The following is a 19,204-nucleotide window of genomic DNA, read 5'->3' on the forward strand; positions in this document are numbered from 1 at the left end:
GCAGGCCATTGGCCGGGTGGTGGTGAGGGGCGTGGCCGGTGAGGTGGCGTGTGCCCCCTGCGACCCACACGCCTTCTTGCGACCGACTTGCAGCCTCTGCGAGCCGGTTGTCTGGTTGAATGCAGGGGGCGGGGTCTGGCGGCGGGCGAGTCGCGGGGACCGGTGGCGGAAGCTGTCTGTCCACCTTGTTGCCGGAGCCTCTGGGTCAGGACCCGGCCCTTAGAAACTGTCTCCACCGCTTAACGCGGGGAAAGTGTTAGTCTCTCTGTCATGTCCCACTCTTTGCGACCCCATGGGCTGTAGCCCGCCATGCTCCTCCGTCCATGGGATTTTTCCAGGCAAGAATACTGGAGTGGTGGCCATTTCCTTCTCCAGGGGATTATCCTGACCCAGGGATCGAACCTAAGTCTCCTGAAGTTTCCCGCATTGGAGGTAGACTCTTTACCGTCTGAGCCAAATACATTCTAGCGGGGAACCTGATGTAAAGCCAGGTGGTCCCTTGTTGGGCTAATAAATTGTGGGGAATAAGATGCGTGCCTCCAGGCACCTAGTAATGCCGTGTCTATATTTTGGAATATCTCTACTCTGAAACCTCGTTCGGTTGAGGGGATGACAGGATAGGCCAAACAGTGCAGGTGCCACAGTGGCATTTGGTGAAGGGAGTCCAGCAGGCTGTGGACTCTGGGATGGGGGGCCCACAGGGCCAGGGGCACCTGCATTGTGTGTTGTTGTTCAGTCGCCAAGTTGTGTCCAAGTCTTTGTGACCCATGGACTCCAGCATGCCATGCATTGTGTTTAGGGTCTCGTTATGACCAACTTAGATAGCATATTTAAAAGCAGAGACATTACTTTGCCAACAAAGGTCCGTCTAGTCAAGGCTATGGTTTTTTCAGTGGTCATGTATGGATGTGAGAGTTGGACGGTGAAGAAAGCTGAGCTCCGAAGAATTGATGCTTTTGAACTGTGGTGTTGGAGAAGACTCTTGAGAGTCCTTTGGACTGCAAGGAGATCCAACCAGTCCATCCTAAAGGAGATCAGTCCTGGGTGTTCATTGGAAGGACTGATGTTGAAGCTGAAACTCCAATACTTTGGCCACCTCATGCGAAGAGTTGACTCATTGGAAAAGACCCTAATGCTGGGAAGGATTGGGGGCGGGAGGAGAAGGGGACGACAGAGGATGAGATGGTTGGATGGCATCACTGACTCGATGGACATGGGTTTGGGTAGACTCCGGGAGTTGGTGATGGACAGGAAGGCCTGGCATGCTGCGATTCATGGGGTCTCAAAGAGTCGAACACGACTGAGTGAACTGAACTGAATCCCCTCGTGGTGGCTTCCTCACTCCTCCAGTGAGAAGTACAGACTCACACCTTTTTCTTTTCTTTAAGAATTATTTATTTATTTGTTTTTGGCTTCCCTGGGTCTTCGTGGCTGTGCACGAGCTTTAGTTGTGGCCAGCGGGGGCTACTCTTCGTTGCCTATGCTGCTGCTAACTTGCTTCAGTCGTGTCTGACTCTGTGCAACCCCATAGACGGCAGCCCACCAGGCTCCATCATCCCTGGGATTCTCCAGGCAAGAACACTGGAGTGGGTTGCCATTTCCTTCTCCAATGCATGAAAGTGAAAAGTGAAAGTGAAGTCGCTCAGTCCTGTCCGACTCTTCTCGACCCCATGGACTGCAGCCTACTAGGCTCCTCCGTCCATGGGATTTTCCAGGCAAGAGTACTGGAGTGGGTTGCCATTGCCTTCTCTGCGTTGCCGTTGCCATTGCCTTCTCTGCGTTGCCTACGGGGGTTTCTTATTGTGGTAGCTTCTCTTTGTTGCAGAGCTTGGGCTCTAGGGGTGGCTGGCTCAGTAGTGGTAGCTGGCTCCCAGGCTTAGTTGCCCCCAACTCACACCTTTTTGAAGGCCGTTTCTGGGCACGGGAGTTCACCTTTCAAGAATACCACCCCCCTCCCCCACCACGTTTAAGTAAGGAGTTATACATCCTTACTTTCCACTCCACGCTGCCGGTTATCTGGTAGGAGAGATACAGGTCTCATTGCTAATTAGTGACTTGGCTACACCACCCTGGCGCACAGCAAATTGCTGCCTCTCAGGAGGGACAAATTTAAGAGACAGGAGGACATTCTCAGTGCTGAGCTGAGCAGTGCTGAGCATCCTCAGCAGATGGCTTGTTTAGCAGTTCTGAGTTACCAGGTGTGTATGAGGCTTTTACTACAACCTCCATCTGCCCTTTTGTTCATTTCCTGGTTTCCTCTCCCAGAATGAAACTGAATGGAAATCTTCATTATCCTTGGGATAGTTTTCATTGTAGGAGTTTTCTGAAACTTTATCTCAGTAAGTGTTTATCAGGTACCTCTTTCAGAACATAGTGGTTATATGCACAGGGTCTTGAAAATCCAGTCTGTGGAGCCGAGTTTGAATTCAGACTCTGCCACTTTTTTGTTGTGTGATTCGGAGCAAAAAATTATTGATAACCTCTTTGAGCTTCACTTTTGCTCATCTCTATACTAGAGAACAGCAACAGTACCAATTGCCATAGACTGTGAGCTTGAGGACAGGGACCGTATCTGTCTTGTTAACTGAGTTTAAAGTGAATCTAGTATTTTCTCCCTCACAGAAGAGGCTGAAAATAGGATTGAATGCATGAATAGGGCTGCTGTAAGGATTTTGTGGGAAAATTCCTATATAATACTAAGCAGAATGCCTTGTCAAGAATAAGTGCTCCATTGATGTATCATTATGTGCCAGGCGCTATCCTAGGAGTGGTTGAGAATACAAAATACAAAAGAGAATTAAAAAGAGATGCATATAAAATCTGTAATGCTAGAAACAAAATATTAAGATTTTGTTCATAAGCTGTTTGCCATAAGATTGATCCAGATAAAATGAACGAATAAATATTGTTCAGCTGGAGGATCAAGAAAGGGTCATAGGAAGGAAGCATTTGAGCTGAGCCTTGAAGGATGGCCTAGGAATTAATGGGAAGGGATAGTTAAGATACCTGTTATGTGTTCTCATAATGACTGTAGTTAGGGATGAGATACAATTCCCAGGAACAACCTATATTTTCATGATTTTAAAAAAAGATATTGTTGTACTTAGTCCAATCTAAATTATATATAGTTCTGATTCATTCTCTCCTGTCAGCTTATAAACTCTTGAAGGTGGAAATTGTTTCTTATTTGTCCCCAAATATCCAGGGATTGTTGAACAGTAGGTTTTCAATAGATATTGACTGAATTTTTTGATTGACTTTTTAATTTAAATAGATTCCTATTAGGCCATATAAGAATTAGCTTCTTTGAAAAATCTACCTACATACACTTTAATGAATGTACTGAATATTCAGTTGTAACTAATTTTCTCAGAATTTAGCATTTAGAAATTTATGAGAAAGACAGTGTTTGGAATGAAACTGAAACCTGAAGATTAACATGAAGTTAGATCTTTGTGTTTATTTTTATGTTTATGAATACATAGACATGTATAGATATATTCTTTTTCCCTGGTGGCTCAGCAATAAAGAATCTGCCTGCCAGTGCAGGAGATGCAGGTTCAATCCCTGGGTCAGGAAGATCCCCTGGAGAAGGGAATGGCTACCCACTCCAGTATTCTTGCCTGGGAAATCCCATGGACAGAGGAGCCTGGCATGCTACAGTCTGTGAGGTTGCAAAAGAGTTGGACATGACTTAGCAACTAAACAACACAATGATAGATATATATACTGTAAACCACAGATTAAGAGAATTCTTTTTCTCTTTTTTGAGATTGGATGGAAAAAATTATGGACCATGGCCTGCCGTCAGGACCCTTGTTGATCAAACACAGTTCAAGCCAGGTACTCCTGAAAGCCACTGGTGGAGACGTGGAAATGGAACTAATCGGGGGAGTGTATATATGGTCACTGATGAAAAGAAACCGTTGGTAGAAGTCTTTCATGATGTCTCTCTTCATAAAATAAATTCATTGCAGATAACACATAGAAGTTATTTGTCTAGGTTATATTTGGGGGAATAGATGAGTTGGAGGAAGCCTTTATTCCTGAGATCTGAGGAAAGAGATTGATGATGTACTTGGGACCTTTTGAGAAAAAACAAATCTAGTGAAGAACAGTGTAAATTCTTTGTGTGTTAATTCCTTTTCTCTATGGGGAGGGGGCAAAAAAGGGTTAAAAACAGGATGCAAAAGTGGGTAGCATGCCAATTAGACAATGAGTTATACTGCACATACCAAAGAATGTATAAATCATTTTCTCTGACAGGTGGTATTTTTAATCCTTCAGCAGACTTAGAGAGCTTTAGAATCATTATAGCTTTGTAAAGTAGTATTAGTCATTAGATCATGACTGAGTGAGTCATTAGATCATTCATTTTGCCTGATTACATCAACTCGTTGGGTTATTGGGGAATGAAAGAAACTCATTATCAAAATTGTCATCTTGATTATATAGATTAAAGAAAATGAATCCAACTTCTGAGAATTAGCTTTCGCAAAATGTTAAAAATTGACTGGAAGTTAAAAAAATTGGTTGCAGAGCAGGAATGACTAGTGAAAAGTTTTGTCATTTTAAAAACTATCAGAGATTAAAGGAATAGTAATTTGGAAGATATAAATAGTTGGAATCCAGTTACAGTTTTTTAAAAACTACTTTGAGGCATAATTTACATGTTATAAAATTCACTTTATCGAACTATACAATGTAATACATTTTCATTAGTTTATGGAATTATGCTTCCCAGGTGGCTCAGTGGTAAATAATCTGCCTGCCTGCAATGTGGGAGATAAGGCAAGGAGACCTGAGTTCAATCCCTGGGTTGGGAAGATCCTCCTGGAGAGGAAATGGCATCCCACTCCAGTACTCTTGCCTGGAGAATCCCATGGACACAAGAGCCTGGTGGGCTATAATGCATAGAGTCGCAGAAAATTGGACATGACTGAGCGACTAAACAACAACAACAACAACATGGAATTATGCAATCATCACCACGCTCCAGTTTTAGAACATTTTTATGACCTGAAAAAGATCCTTAGTGCCCACCATAGGCAGTCAGTCTTAGCTCCCACCCCTAGACCCAGGCAAACACTATTCTGCTTGCCATTTCTATAAATTTGCCTTTTCAATCCAGTTCGTATAAACAAATTACACAATATGTGACCTTTTTGTCTGGCTTTTTTCGTTTAGCATGATGTTTTTGAGGTTGATCCATATTGTAGCATGTATCAGTACTTCATTCCTTTTTATGACTGAATATTTCACCACTATATTAATATACTACATTTTATCCATTCTCCAGTTGTTTCCAGTTTGGGGCTATTATGAATAATAGTGCTATGAAAGATTGGGTATAAGACTTTGTATGGGTACAGGTTTTCATTTCTCTTGGGGAGATACTTAGGAGTTAAATTGCTATAGCATATTAAAAAGCAGAGACATTACTTTGCCAACAAAGGTCCGTCTAGTCAAAGCCATGGTTTTTCCAGTAGTCACATATGGATGTGAGAGTTGGACTATAAAGAAAGCTGAGCACCAAAGAATTGATGCTTTTGCACTGTGGTGTTGGAGAAGACTCTTAAGAGTCCCTTGGACTGCAAGGAGATCAAACCAGTCAATCCTAAAGGAAATCAGTCCTGAATATTCATTGGAAGGACTGATGCTGAAACTCCAATACTTTGGCCACCTGATGCGAAGAACTGACTCATTGGAAAGACCCTGATGCTGGGAAAGATTGAAGGCAGGAGGAGAAGGGGATGACAGAGGATGAGGTGGTTGGATGATATCACCAACTGGATGGATATGAATTTGAGCAGGCTCTGGAGTTGGTGATGGACAGAGAAGCCTGGCGTGCTGCAGTCCATGGGGTCGCAAAGAGTCAGACATGACTGAGCAACTGAACTGATGGTAAATTTCTGTTTTAACATTTTAAGAGACTGGAGAAGGAAATAGCAACCCACTCCAGTATTCTTGCCTGGAGAATCCCATGGACTGTAGCCTGTCAGGCTCCTCTGTTCATAGGGTCGCAAGAGTTGGACATGACTTAGCGACTAAACCACCACCACCAGCAATTGTTTTCCAGAGTGGCTGTACCATTTTACATTTCTACAAGTCATGTTTTAAGGTTCCAGTTTTTCTACATATTCCTCAGTCTTGTTATTGTCTTTTTGATTAGAGTCATTCTAGTGTATGTGAAGTAGTATCTCACTGTGATTTTTACTTTGCATTTCCTAAATGGCTAATGATGTTGAACATGTTTTCCTGTGGTGATTAGCCATTCCTATTTCTTCTTTCATGAAATGTCTAGCCAAAGTTCTCCATTTTAAATTTTTTTCAAATCAAGTTATAAAAGTTCTTATTCTTAACAAGAATTCATTATCAATTGTATGATTTATAAGTATTTTCTCCCAGTCTGTGTCATGGCTTTCATTTTCATAACAGTGTCTTTTGAAGCATAAACAACTTAAATTTTGATGAAGTCCAGCTTATTAATTTTTTGCTTTTATAGATTGTACTTGTGGTGTCATATCTAAGTATATTTTTGCCTAACCCAAGGTCATGAAAAATTTTTCCCTATGTTTTCTTCTAAAAGTTTTATATTTTAGTTTTTACTTTTAGGTTTATGCCATTTTGCATTCATTTGTGTGTGTTATGAAGTTACAGTCTTGTCTAATTATCTTAGTACCATTTGTTGAAAAGATTATCCTTTTCTCATTAAGTTGCTTTGGCACTTTTGTCAAATATCAATTGACTGTAAATAAAAGAATCAGCTTATGGATTTTTAAATCAGTATCAGTGTCTTGGTTATTATAGCTTTCTAATAAGTTTGGAAATTGGGAACTATAAATCCATCAACTATGTTCTTAATTTTCAAAATTATTTTGGTGTTCTAGGTCATTTGTATTTCTATAAAATTTATGTTCAGTTTATCACCTTATGGAAAATGATTATTAGGATTTTGATAGAGATTGTGCTGAATCTATAGATTAATTTGAGAAGAATTGTAATCTTAACAACACTGAGTTTTTGAATTCATGAAAATGAAACATCTTTCTATTTAGTTTTTTTTTTTTTAGTTTTTCTCAGGAGTGTTGTATAGTTATTAGTGTACTCTTAAACTTTTAACAAATGTATTAAATATTCAGTTTTTTATGTCATTGGTAATAGAATTGTTTTCCTGGTTTATTTGTAGATTATGTGCTAGTATATAGAACTATAGTTGATTTTTGCATATTGATATTGTGTCCTGTGAGTTTGCTGAACTCACTTGCTGGTATTGGTAGGCTTTTTGTGGATTCTTGTGTTCATTGTACATTGAATATGTAGATTGTTTTTCCTCAAATTCGGAAAGTTTGGGGCCGTTGTTTCTACCCCTTTCTCCCTCTCTCCTCCTCTGGGGCTCCCCTTACACATATGGTAGTCTGTGTTTATTTTCCTACATCCTTTTCCCTTTCTTTTTCTTAAAATGGGTAATCTCTATTGATCTAATCTGCAAGGTCACCAATTCTTTTTTTGTGCAATCTCAAATCTGCTGTTGAGTCCCTTAGTGAATTTTCTTTTCAGTTACTATGCTTTTCAACTCTAGTATTTGTTTGTTTGTTTTGTTTTATAATCCCTATCTTTTATTGATACTTACTATTGAGTTGTCATACTTTAATTTAAAAACTTGTTTATTTTTTCAGTTCTTTGAGCATATTTATAACAGCTGCCTTGAAGTCTTTGTTTGCTAAGTCTAATATTTAGGTCCCCTCAGAGCTAATTTCTATTAAGTGTGTCCTCTTTCTGTATTTGGGCTTCCTTTTCCATTGTATTTGTATGTCTCATAATTTTTTGTTGAAAAGTGAACATTTCAGATCAGGGGCCAACAAATTTTTTTCTGTAAAGGACCATACAGTAAATATTTTCAGCTTTGCAAGCTATGTGGTCTCTGTTGTAACTACTTAACTCTGCTGTTGTAGTGGGAAAGCAGACCAAGGCAATATGTAAATGAATGAGCCTAGATGTCTTCCAAAAAATCCTTTATGTCAAACAAACGGGCAATGGGCCCTCATTGGGCCATGGGCTATAGTTTGCTGACCTCTGTTTTAAATAATATAGCAACTCTTGATTCGGATCTGCTGCTGTTTTTCTTATAATTCTTGTTTTTCTTTTTAAGCCTGACTTCCTAGGGATTTTCAGCTAATTGATAGGTTGTACTTAAATATCTTGAGCCTAGTATGAGCTTCCTTGGTGGCTCAGTGGTAAAGAATCCGCCTGCTAGTGCAGAAGATGCAGGTTTGATCCCTGGGTCGGGAAGATCCCCTGGAGAAGGAAATGACAACCCACTCCAGTATTCTTGCTTGGAAAATTCCATGGGGTAAGGAGCCTGGTGGGCTACAGTCCATGGGGTCGCAAAGAGCCGGACGTGACTTGAGCACACACATGCACACATTGTGTCTTTACCTTTGGCTGAGTATCTGTATATGACTTGGGGAACACATTTTAAGTTCAGTCAAGTCTGCTATGACTTTTATTTTCTGTATATGCAAGGCCTCCCATTCAGCCAGTGCATAACCTTGGACTCTCCTTCCAGACCTCCAGATATATGTGAGAGTTTATCAAGGTCTACTACGACTGTTGCCTGGATCTCACTTAAGTTTCTGGCTGGTCTGTTGCTTGCCCCAAACAGTACTACTGCAGTCTCAGTCAGCTGTAATATAAATTTTCTGTGATCATTTACCACTTATTTTCTAAGATCACTTGTTTCCGATAGTACTCTGGACATCAAATCAACCATCATCATAGCTTATCCTGTCCTAATAGAACCACCATGTTGGAGTTGGGGGTAGGGAATTAGGACCAGCCTCTGATGCCCCAGATTCCTATTTTCCTTACAGAGTTTTGGTAGTTGTTGTTTTAATTAATGCTTTTCAATTTGTTGTGTACCTCTGGTTAATTTCTCCCCCCATATCTTGAGATAATTGTTTTGATAATTTTTTTGTGGCTTTTTGGATAGATGGTTTGTCAGTCTTCTCACTCATTCTGAGAGTATTCCCAATGTGGAGTTTTAATGTCCTAAAAACTGACATAGTGTATATCTTCACAGACCCAGCTGCTTTTTAAATAATTATTGATCTTCCTCTTCCCTTCCAATTTTGTAAACCTCCTAACTTTAAAAAATATAACTCTTAACTCTCTCTTTTTAAAAAATTGAAGTATAGTTGATTTACAGTGTTGTATTAGTTTCAGATATACAGCAAAGTGGTTCAGTCATATATATACATATATATCTATTTCTTTTCCCTTATAGGTTATTTAAAGAATACAGCATAGTTCCCTGTGCTATACAGTAGGTCCTCGGTTATCTATTTTATATGTAGTAGTGTGTTTATGTTAATCCTAAACCCTTAACTCTCAAGATTTACTTTTACATATTCTTGAAGATGAAATTTATATTTATTTTTTTCATCAATATCTCTTTATTCAGTAGTCATTTATTAAGACTGAGTTTTGTATTGATGTTTGGATTTATTTCCGTTCCTGGAATCTCTAACAAGTGGAGTAGGAAACCAAATTTCTAGGGTTAGAAGTACACCAGTCCTGGAGAAAACTTTACTTATATTTCCTGGTCTGCACCAAGTTTACCTAATTATAATTATAGGTATACCCTATTTTAAGAAGTAGAAATAAATTAAAATTTTAAAGAAATAATGGGGTGATTATATCATTTAAAATATACTATTTACACTCAAATATTTATATCTTTCAGTTTTGTAACTCTTTTTTCCCAGTCATATACTATCCCCTTTTTTTCGTGGAGAGACCATAAAATAGTCTACACACACAGTTTTGCTTTTCTTTTTTTCCCCATGAGATCCAATAGTAATTAAGGCAAAGATGTTCTGTTTGGGAAAGAAGGAGCAGACTGGGTGGATATTGGAAGTAATGGCTGGTGGCTGTGGAATATGGAGAAGGACCCATCGTTGCAGTGGCTCAAACTACTATGTGAGGTGCCATGAATAGAGGATGAGGCAGGCAGGTAGAGAAGTATGCCACGTTTCATGCTGCTTTGCTCCTTGGGCCAGGGAAATTTTGCTTTGCATTGTAAGAATGGGCATAAGATGAGTGGGGCAGAGGATGCTTTCAGTATGAGAAAAGGGGACGAGAAGATGGGTGATGAGATTATAGCAAAATAGAACAGGTAGGCTGGTGGAGAGAGGAGGTACAAAAAAGTTGACTAGGCTGTACACAAGGTAGGAGTTTTCTCTAGCTGATATTAGGTGTTCTGAGTCAACACCTAGATCCTCATCATCCTTTTTTCAGTTTAAGAAAGTGAGGTGAGGTCGAAGGATGATTTTAGGAGATGTGATAGCAGGATTTTTGGATAAATTATCTGATACATAGTGGGGACACAAGGAAATGTACTAGAAAATATTTCAGACAAATAGGTTTTAGGTTTGACTAACTTAATCTTTGATTTAATTTTTGTACTGACATTTCATGAGACTTTAGTTAGATGCTAAGTGGTAGCTTAGCATCAATGCTAGCACATATAAAATGAAATGTTAAAACAAAAATTAAGATAATGGATGTAAAATATTATGAAAAATTGCTATATAAACGCAAGAAAATAATATTGTATAATGCTAAAATACTAAGAGCTGCTGCTAAATGAAAATTTCTTGTAAGATAAAACTTCACCAAAATCATGATGAAAATTAATGGAAAAAAAAGAAAATTAATGGAAAGGTGAGATTTAATTTACCACAAAATTTTAACAACCATGTGTTGAACATGTGCTTGTTGAGCAATGAGGTTCACGTGTGTTAAAAGTGAAAGCTAGGGACGTCCTTAGTTGTCCAGTAGTTAAGTCTCCGAGCTCCCAGTGCAGGGGGCCAGGGTTTGATCCCTGGTCTGAGAACTAGATCCTGTATGCCACAACTAAAGATCCTGCACCCTGCAATGAGTGCTGCAACTAAGACCAGCACAGCTAAATAAATAAATAAAAATAAATATTTTTTAAAAAGTGAATGACAAATCACTTGTTGGAGATCCTAAAGATGTCATCATTTGAAAATCCTCTACGCCCTTTTCTGCTTATTGTATTCGTGATGCTAGACTCAGTACATTTGCTTTGTAAAAAGTCAAAGGAGAAGATTTTTCCAAAAAAAGATGATAGTCTGTTTATCTAGGCCCTCCAAAAGCATTTCCTGCCAGGCAGTTGACATGTAGCCTTGGCACAATTTCAGGAAACTATTCGCTTCTGTTTACCCTTTCCAGATACAGCATCTCCCAGGAATTGAGATGAGGAATCTCCTTTAACTCTTTAACATTTTAGAAGCATACTTTTTAATGACACTTTAGAATCTACCCTTTATAAAACTAGCACAATGAGAATTCTTGTGCCTTTAAAAGAAAAATGCATCTGTTTTAGTAATTCCCTAGTAGAAAAGTCAAAGTCTTAAACTGAATTAGCCCAATAAAATGTACATGGAATGTTCCTTTCCTATAAGATTCTTAAGATAAATCTCTGTCAGAAAACTCAATGAAATTATGTCTGAATTTGTAAAACTTATTAAATTATGGAACAATTGCTAACATTTTCAAAATCTTTCTTCACTAAGAAAAACCCATTGAGTTTCTTCTGAAGAATATGCTCTACTTTATTCATTTATAATATTTTTTTTTTTACATAACAGTTCAGAAATATTTTGTAAAGCTGGGTGTACTATATTTAAAATAAATTACCCAACATTTTTTTCCTTTTAGGGAGCCAATTTGTTTCAGAATGTTTTAAATGCTCATTATACAGTTAGGAATGCAGGAGTGTATTATATATAGCTTTATTGTAACCCCAGAATGCATGTTATTTTAATTAAGTATAAATATATCTTTGAGGGAATGTGGTGGTAAATGTATTAATTTAAAGATGAGAAACTTGAGCTACAGAAAGATATAATAACTTGATGTACATACTACAGTTAAATGTGAGCAAATTTAGGTCCACTCTGTATACTGTTGTAAACAAACTAATCATTACTTACTTCCTTTGTCCTGCCAGAATGAGTTAGAAAGGATTCTAAAAGTCTAGCCCCAAACTATAGGCAACAGTGAATAAGGAAGTAGCTCAAGAAGTGTAGTGAGACTGAAATAAATGGCACGAGCACAGGTGACAAGAAAATAGTTTGTGATTAGGCCTGGGCCAGGGGTCCATAGCAAGATACGCATTTGAGACTGGAGCATATCCATGATCCAAGATCAGAACAAGGCCATGGGTCAGCATCAGATGGCCTTGAATGGCGAGGCTCAAGGCAAGCAATGGATCAGAGTATAAGAGGTTGACATATAAACACAGTGGCATGAGGGCATGAGCACATGTTCAGGATCTGGAGTCTCAAAAACTTGAGGTCCGCCATTAGAATCTGACCCCTTAATACTCTGCACAACATAGGTTTCTCACTTCCCACTCTCCTTTTCTCTCTGTCATTTACAAGGTTCAGATTTAGTTGGAAGTCATGACCCTGCTTTCGCACACAGATACTGAAGGCTTAGGGGCTGAGATGAATGGCTTCCTGCTTTAAGGAAATCAGAAATCAGCATTGCTTGCTGAGGTCCACAGAGTTCTGCCTTCGAAGCTGAAGCTGTAAGGGCAAAATGATTGAGCAAACTGAGAGTCACCACTGGTACCACGAACAAAGAGTTATCTTGTGTGAACTGGTGACCTTGGTCCCTTCCATGACTTCCTATCTCTGTCTTGAAACAATGTTGATTCCTGGACTGTGCGGCCCTGTCTGATCAACAAGTGACTGACAACCCAATTCTGAGAACTTATATCACCTTAATTTTTAGGACTTCCAGCTATATAATCCATAGGAAATGAAGAGGAAATCCAAAATCAGGATGAAAGAGGCAAAATGACTGAGACATCCTTTCTATTAGTCAGGAAACTAGCATCGATATCCTCTTGTGGACTGAACTCATCCCCACCCTTACTGCATTGCCTGTCATGGAGTAAGTGTTTAATAAATAGTGGTTGAATATTGAATTATGGGGTCTGCAAGTGATGGAAGTAACTGAATGGGAGAAAGGTGAGGGTATAACTCCTGACATAGGCACAGAGCCTGAATGCAGCTTTCAGATGTGAGAAAGATGGAAATGTATTGCTATATAGGAATGTCCTAGAAATAGACTAAATCACAAAGAAATTACTGACCTATTCAAGGCTATAGAAGCACTCAGGGAAGCACTGGAAAATAAGTGTCTTCGTTCCTAGATTTATGCTGTGCACACTAAACAAATGGGTTGTAAAGATTTAAAACAGTGCTTAGGAGAGCAAAAAAAGTTTTTTTTTTAAATTAATATAAAGTTTGAGTAAGTGAAATTTTGAAGATGATGGAATCTAATTGATAACTTCCTTACACTTTAACCTGTAAATAATCTCCTTTTCAAAGTATTCATTACACATAGTAGTGATTATGCAGAGAAAAAAACCTGTGATGAAAATGTGGTATAAAATTGTGTTCTTTGTTCAGCAAGTTAAAACAAGCTGGTCTGTAAGCAATTATTATCTTCATCAAAATTCCTAGCTCTAATGTTTTGGCTTCTTTGGCCCAGCACGTATGCCTTCTCAAACAATTGGATGGATTTAAAACACTTATGAGATGTTTGTGCCTATATCTTAATGTAACATCAGTTCAACAGGAAAAAGAAAAAAAATGTAAGATTTGGCTTTATGGCATAGTTTTAAAAAGAAAAATCAAGCCAAAACTAAAGTAAACAAAAAGCCCTCAAATCTTAAGTCCCTGCATACCAAATGAACATTCTTTATTCAGCTCCTAGTAGCAGTATACAAATTTTAATGTGAGTAACCTTTTAATAACTTAGTATTTTAACAGAAATTCCTGAACATTTATCATTCCATTTGTCAAGAAAATAGTTATTTTATTATACTGTTTATTTGAATTCACTAAACATGTAAATATGGTCATCTCAGAGCTAGACATCTCATCCTTGACTCTTAAGTCTGCAATCTTTAGTCTAGAATTTCCCATATAATATTTTTCAATTATAAGTGCTTAGACCCTACCTCTAGGGATTCTGGGTTCAGAATATCTGGAGATATCCTGGACCAAAGAATTGCATTTTGAAAAGCTCCTCAGATGATTTTTCGCCCCAGAGGACAAATATTTTATTCTTTACAGAAGTATAAAGAAATTAGGAAATGACTACAGTTCTCCTCAGGTGATTTCTGATGTGCACCAGAATTTGGGACTGCTTTTGTTACTGGATTATTCAGAACGTTGCATCCAGAATTATTTTCCTCAAATGCTTCCCTCATAGCTCGTTGGTAAACAATCTGCCTGCAATGCAGGAGACCCCGGTTCAATTCCTGGGTCAGGAAGATCCACTGGAGAAGGGATAGGCTACACACTCCCATATTCTTGGGCTTCCCTGGTGGCTCAGCTGGTAAAGAATCCTCCTGCAATGCAGGGGACCTAGGTTCAATCTCTGGGTTGGGAAGATCCATTGGAGAAGGGAACAGCTACCCACTCCAGTATTCTGGCCTGGAGAATCTCATGGACTGTACAGTTGGACATGACTGAGCGATTTTCACTATTTTCAGGTGATTTCTGATGTGTGCCAGAGACTGGGACTGCTTTTGTTTCTGAATTACTCAGCACATTGCATCCAGAATTATTTTTCTCACATACACATCACGTCACTCTTCTCCTTGAAAATATTGTCTCTCTACACCCTTCAGAATACCCTTCAGAATAAGCTTAAAATTTCTTAATATTGTTCTCATGGCCTTCCTGGATCTGACCTTATGTTAATCAGAGTAGGATTAGTTTATGCTTCAGTGCTTGTGCTTGGTCGCTCAGTCATGTCCGACTCTTTGCGACCCCATGGACTGTGGCCCACCAGGCTCCTCTGTCCATGGGGATTCTCCAAGCCAGAATACTGGAGTGGGTTGCCGTGCCCAAACCTTCCAGGGGATCTGCCCCACCCAGGGATCGAACCCAGGTCTCTCGCATTGCAGGCCCTAAAATTTCAGTGACTTAAGATAGCAAAACCGTATTTCTTACTCAGACGACATGTCCAGCATGGGTCAGTAGGGCTGGAATTCTCCAGGCAAGTTTACTCAGGGACACAGTCTTCTCCATTATCTCACGTGGTTTTGGGTCCATGTGGCAGAGAAGGGAAGCATGGCATCTTTTGCCTGTTCTTCAATACTTTGGCCAGGAAGTGACATGTATGGCTTCTGCTCACAGCCTGTTTACTGAAACAGTAATATGGCCCTGCCAAACTTCAGGGTGAGTGGATGTTATAAACTTCTGGGGACAGGGAACTGTATTAGTAATCACTGGAGTATGTACCACAGACACTTAATCTACCTTTTAAAAAAATTGAGGTGAAATTCATACAACATAAAATTTAATCATTTTAAAATGTGCAATTCAGTTCAGTTCAGTTCAGTTGCTCAATTGTGTCCAACTCTTTGTGACCCCATGAATTGCAGCATGCCAGGCTTCCCTGTCCATCACCAACTCCTGGAGCTTGCTCAAACTCACGTCCATCGAGTTGGTGATGCCATCCAACCATCTCATCGTCTGTTGTCCCCTTCTCCTCCTGCCTTCAATCTTTCCCAGCATCAGGGTCTTTTCCAAGGAGTCAATTCTTCCCATCAGGTGGCCAAAGTATTTCAGTGGCATTAATTATACAGATTCACAGTGTCATAAGACCATCACTTCAATCTAGTTCCAAAATATTTTCATCACCCCTAAAGGAGTCCTTTTACTCATTTCTCCCTCACGCTGGCCCCTGGCAACATCTAGTCTTCTTTCTGTCTTTATAGATTTACCTGTTTTGGATAGTTCATATAAATGGAATCACACAATATGGTGACCTTTGTGTCCAGCTTCTTTCACTTAAGCCATGTTTTAAATGTTCACCCATATTGTAGCATGTATCAGTACCCATTCCTTTCTGTGGCCAAATAGCATTCCATTCTATAAGTAAACTACATTTTGTTTGTCCATTCTTTTGTTGATGGACACTTGGGCTATTTCTACCTTTTGATTATTGTGAATAGTGCTGCTACGAACATTAGTGTACAAGTATTGAACATCTGTTTTCAATCTTTGGGGTATAAACCTAGGAGTGGAATTGCTGGGTCATATGGTAATTTTGTGTTTAACATTTTTAAAAATTAATTTATTTTAATTGGAGGCTAATTACTTTACAAGATTGTAGTGGTTTTTTGCCATACATTGACATGTATCAGCCATGGGTTGTGTTTCACTTTTTGAGGAACTGCCAAACTGTTTTCCACCAAATCTACCTTTTTAACCTGTGTCACTCTAGTCAAACGAGGACCAGTCATTGTTCCTAAAGCTACTATTTCACATCCACAGCTCAGGCAATTTCTTTGGTTTTGAATTATTTCCCCTTTTTTTATATTTATTGAAATAGACATCCTAACAAACATTTAAGGTTCAGTTCTAGCCCTGTCTCCCTCAATCACAGTAAGAATCTCAACTACTTCTGCAAATTCCTATATTTCCTCTTCTTTGTCTCTTTTATACCACTTATTTTATTCTAACTAGTTGTTTATATATATCTTCCTTGCTAGATTATAAACTAGCTTGTACAGTTCATTTCTCTTTTATTCTCCATGATAAAAATCAGTTTATTATAGATATTTAATAAATGCTTGCCGAGTGAATAAATGAATAAATAGCTATATTTATATAATCATTTTTTCTCATTTACTATAGTTTTTTTTTGCAAGTAATATGGACTAGAAGATATTATATTCTTACAGTTCTTATTTCAGGGGTGCTTGTTGGGCAAAATTCAGTGAGCTTAGTGACAAGTGCAAATCATTCTTTAATCTAGAGATATTTGCTTAGATCTGAGGCTGATACTGTTGGAAGAAAGACTGATAACTAGAGTTTCAAATCACTAAGTTCTTAGATTTTGGTGGTAGTTTAGTCACTAAGTTGTATCCAACTCTTGCGACCCCTGGACTGTAGCCCACCAGGCTTCTCTGTCCATGGGATTTTCCAGGCAAGAATACTGGAGTGGGTTGCCATTTCCTTCTCCAGGGGATCTTCCTGACCCAGGGATCGAACCCTATCTACTGCACTGCAGGTGGATTCTTTACCGATTGAGCTACCAGGAAAGCCCCCTTAGACTTTAATATCTCCCAATCAAAAATTATCTTCAAGAACCCAAGAAAAGGAAAAAGGACCATTCAGCAAAGCAGATGAGTGTAGAGACCTTCTGGCTTAGTGAGCCTTTCTGAGCCTGCTCTTGTCTCTCATCCATCTAATGAGCACATGGCATCTCATGTTATTCTCTTAGCTCCAGCCCACCCAGCATCATCAGTCAAGTTATCCTAATAGTTTCTTTAAATAAATACTAAATAGCCTGGTATTTGGAATAAAACCCCAAACAACATTACAGAACAAGTAAAGAAATGAACCGAGGTCTAAGTGCACCTATTTGTAAGCTGATTATAGAAAAAGAACCTTGCTTTTATGTACTATATCTTTCATGTACTATGGAAGGTGAGAGTGAAAAGCATTATTCAGGCAAGGGAAATAGATTCTAGTATGAAAAAGGGGATAAGTGAAGTAGGTCAGTTCCATTATCCCTTAAATATTTTAACAAACTAGTAACTTACTTGTAATTTTATGTTAAAATCCTAGTTAAAACAAGAAAGTCATGATCACTGAAATCCAAATAAGCTTTACTATCTTGACAAAATTAATTTATATCTTAAAGGATAGGTTCTTAAGATCTTTATTAATAACTCAAAACGTAATATATGTTAATTATGAATACTAAGTTAATTTTCCCCCTTAAATTCTATGTAGATTTAAATAAAACCTTTATTTTATCCCAGTTGAAAACTTTCAGGTTGTTAGAGAAAAATATCTATTGTCTTTGTGTACGTATGCCAGAAATTTCCTACAGATTTTCATTGTCAGTAATTCAACAGAAGGAACTATTTATTGGAGGGATTGTTTGAGAAAAACATAAAAATCAGGAGGCTATTTACAACAGATGTGGTATTTTTAAACCACATCTGTATGTTAACCAACATTGCTTGCTGAAGCTGTTTTGTACTCTGGAATTGTGCATGGTAATAGTCACAAAGAGACTGAAAGTTGAATTCTGCTAATCTTACCAATAAATTAGGATAGAGCTTAAACCCTTAGCCTTGCTGTAGATGGTGATTTTTACCTTTTTTTGAGATTATGAACTTCTTTGAAAATCTTAATACAGGATATCAAAATATTTTTGATACCTCTCCTATCAAAAATGTATTATGCACACATAAATAATTTTGCATTCCTTTTGAACATTTCTGAAAAAATACATAAGAAATTACAGTGATTGCCTGAAGGGAGAGTAACTGGAAGACAAGAATGGGAAGGAAGACTTTTTTATATATTACTTTATACTGTTTTGAAGTTTTTAACTTTGGTATCTATCTTACCTATATATATATATATATATTTTTTTTTAATGTGCTTTTTAAAGTCACAATGTTAAAAATTTTTGTACACAATTTGGGATCTGTGATTCTTCTCCCCTACAATTTAAAAAATGAAGTAGCTTTTAATAGAATATATATTTAGTCAGTTATTATTGTGGAATATTTTACTCGATTACAAAAAAATAGAAATGTAAATAAATAGTTTCAGTGGCCTACTGGTGGTATAATGTTTCTATAATAAAACATTGTGAGTTTTTCAATTTAAAAATCTTCTTAAGCTTTTAAAAACACTATATATAGAGAGGGAGGGAGGGAGCAAAAAAAAAAAATAAATAAAAAAAATAAAAACACTATATAGTAGTAATAATTTTTTAAAGCATTCAGTTTAAGGATTTGTTTTTTCTTTCAAAGGTAGGCAGTAAAGGTAGTTGTACCTGAGTAAGTTGTTTACTGTGAAGGAAAGAATTATATTCTATTTCAATTCATACAATATCTTGCTTTATTCCTTTCTGAAAGTCTGTATGAATGTGTGGTGACAGAGGGGCTTTTCCTAAGGAAAAATTGCTCTTAGAAGAAGTGACGAAGATAACTAGTTTAGCCTAGTGTCTCTTAACCTTGGAGATTCTAATTCAGTAGATCTGGGACTGGAGCCAGAGTCTCTATTATGGACAAGCTTCTTCTATGATTCTGAGTGTTAGGAGATGTAGGAATTAGTGATCC

The 19,204-nt window shown here is 38.0% G+C and overlaps 2 protein-coding genes across 7 annotated transcripts in view; both read left to right on the forward strand.

The window, feature by feature from the left end:
• Window positions 1-19,204, forward strand: part of C11H11orf16 (chromosome 11 C11orf16 homolog) — a 73,770-nt gene that overhangs the window by 16,883 nt on the left and 37,683 nt on the right. For 3 of the 4 annotated variants that reach the window (XR_014068659.1, XR_014068662.1, XR_014068667.1), the window contains one exon: window positions 3,773-3,843. The exons of the other annotated variant lie outside the window; for it this stretch is intronic. The gene's annotated coding sequence lies outside the window, so the exon portion shown is untranslated. The remainder of the gene's footprint in view (window positions 1-3,772; window positions 3,844-19,204) is intronic. 4 annotated transcript variants of the gene reach the window in all.
• Window positions 1-19,204, forward strand: part of DENND2B (DENN domain containing 2B) — a 197,720-nt gene that overhangs the window by 7,868 nt on the left and 170,648 nt on the right. For 2 of the 3 annotated variants that reach the window (XM_081540771.1, XM_081540766.1), the window contains exon 3: window positions 3,773-3,843. The gene's annotated coding sequence lies outside the window, so the exon portion shown is untranslated. Of the gene's footprint in view, window positions 1-128; window positions 433-3,772; window positions 3,844-19,204 lie in introns of those variants that run through there. The other variant, XM_081540765.1, reaches the window with a different exon arrangement.

The sequence above is a fragment of the Giraffa tippelskirchi genome, chromosome 11, assembly GCF_054371585.1.
Source record: "Giraffa tippelskirchi isolate mGirTip1 chromosome 11, T2T-mGirTip1v1.2.pri, whole genome shotgun sequence".
NCBI classification, from domain to species: domain Eukaryota; kingdom Metazoa; phylum Chordata; class Mammalia; order Artiodactyla; family Giraffidae; genus Giraffa; species Giraffa tippelskirchi.